Source organism: Penaeus monodon, chromosome 8, assembly GCF_015228065.2.
Source record: "Penaeus monodon isolate SGIC_2016 chromosome 8, NSTDA_Pmon_1, whole genome shotgun sequence".
Taxonomy (NCBI): Eukaryota; Metazoa; Arthropoda; class Malacostraca; order Decapoda; family Penaeidae; genus Penaeus; species Penaeus monodon.
The window spans coordinates 56,533,905-56,536,404 of record NC_051393.1 but is presented as its reverse complement, the minus strand read 5'-3'; positions in this window follow the sequence as shown (position 1 = coordinate 56,536,404).

The following is a 2,500-nucleotide window of genomic DNA, read 5'->3' as shown; positions in this document are numbered from 1 at the left end:
AGACGCTTTTGCGCTCTCTCTCTCTCTCTCTCTCTCTCTCTCTCTCTCTCTCTCTCTCTCTCTCTCTCTCTCTCTCTCTCTCTTTCTCTCTCATCAATGATCATTAGCGTAATCAATTCCAGCGCTACTGTATGTTAATCTTGTAAAATTAATCATGCTAATAGTCATACAGTTAATTTCGATTAATTAATCATCAAGGAACTGTAACATGAAGGGAAATCACCAGACACATCAAGATCGCGACACGAGTGATTATAGTATATATGATATCAAAATATAATTGCATTTCAGTTGGGGAAAGGTGTGAATGCCTTGGTTAGATATGTAGTTGGATATGAGATTCACTCTTTCTTTTTTTTCCTCTCTCTTTATGTCTGTCGGTATGTCTGTCTATGTCTGCCTGTCTGTAAGACTCTCTTTCTTTCTTTCTCTTTGTCGCTCTCTCTCTCTCTCTCTCTGCCTCTGTCTCTGTCTCTGTCTCTGTCTCTCTCTCTGTCTCTCTGTCTCTCTCTCTCTCTCTCTCTCTCTCTCTCTCTCTCTCTCTCTCTCTCTCTCTCTCTCTCTCTCTCTCTCTCTCTCTCAAAGACAGATAGCAGTCAGGAACATAGACATTACTCAGTTGTCAGTGCAAACATAAGTGATGGTTTTATAAAGTGATTAAGTACATTCGTAATCATAAGATATGCTGTCAAATTCATAAGAGCCATGAATGGATGCTGAGTCATTTTAAAGTAAAAATAGAGGCGGAATTAATGCCGTGTGACTGTAATAATGTAAAGTCCAGCTAGAAATAATTTACTTTACGTATTCCATTTTTTTACATTGGTTATTCTTATGTCTGGCGTTGACACACTCAAAACAAATTTAATGCAACAAAGCCAAAGACAAATGTCAGTCATTTTTGCTTTTTAATTACCCTGTGTGCAAGGAATAGGCTTATCATTCAATGGCATTGCGGGATTCGAAAGCAAATCAGCAATTTTGCTAGATGAGAACACAACCACTGCCCCACACACCACACAATAGTTTAAGACAGTCAGCATTTAGACTACCGCTCTCAACCTTTTAGAGTTATGGACCGCTTTAACCCGGGAATGGTGCATGCGGGCATATTCAACCGAGCACCAATCAAGAAAAAGAAAATAAAGGATGCGCCAGCCATAACACGTCTGTTTGTGCCAAGCAGCAGTCTGGAAGTGCAATTCTTTGTCTAGCAACCGAAGAGAACGCTATGCAGCACATTCCTCTACTAAAAGTTGGATAAAGGTAAGGTGTTTTCAGGTAAGGTGTTTGTTTGTTTTTGTGCATAATTTAGGCATCGTTGAAATTATTTTGGTATTGTTTGAAGTCACATTGGTGTGAATGATAAGCAAGTGTTTATTCTTATGGATTTCTTAACAACAAGTGGTAATATAGGTGAGTTGTGGAAAATCTTCTGGAATTTTCCACAGATGCATGGTGTCATGGTCAGCCTCATATGCTGGGATACAGCAGCTCCTGGAGGAAGACAGCAGCAACTACTATGATTCTGACATCGGGAGTGACATCGTTGGTGTTGGGGGAGATGTGGACATAAGTATCCCCAATGTCCGTTGAAACGAACCGGTCAACTCGTTGAGCTCTCCGGGACTGCTCGCTGACGCCATCTTTAGTAAACAGCAACAGCAGGCTGAAAATTTTCGTAGATGATATGCCAAGTGGTGAAAGTGATATGGAAAGGGAAGAGGATGAAGTTGACACACTGTCTGGCAGCCTGGAGGAGCAATTTCCGTCATCAACGTCTTTGACTGGACGGTCGCCAAAGCCAGGAAAGAACAGGGGAGGTGTGGTGGAATCTTCAAGTATTTTTTTTTTTATCGGAGGCGGGAATCAACGGGTTTGAGCAACATCAAGAAACAGCAATGAAGTTTAACCCTACTGTATATAATGAAAATATAACTTTCCCTTCTTTCACTCTCTCTCTTTCTCCCTCCCTCGTACCCGTGTCTCCCCTCCCTTACCCAAACTCACTCACTCACTATGCCTCTCTCTTTCCTCCTCTCCTCCTTCTTCTCCTCTCCCCCCACCTCTTAATTTTTTCTTATACCACCTCTTCTTTCCCCCATCTTTCTCCCCCTCGCATTTCCTCCTCCTCCTCTCTCTTTTTCTCTCCCCTCCCTCTCCCTGTACTCGCACCCCCTCCCAAACCTTGCGCATTCATCACGCCTCCCCCTCTTTGTTTGCTCTCTCTTCCCTCCTACCTAAATAGAGAGTTTCGACCCCTTTCCCCAAAAATTCTGACAGGAAAATGGAAGTAGCCGTAAGTCCTTGTCGGGAGCATGAGTCGTTTTGTTGTAGAAGATGCATCTCGATAGGTACCTATTTATGAATTTGTGTTTGCATATCATAGTTTATGGTTTAATCAATACATAACTGCAATATGAAATATTTTGAGAAAGGTTTACTATTTTATGTTTCGGCGTCACTTGAGACATCGTATAAAAATAATTTTCATGGGCGG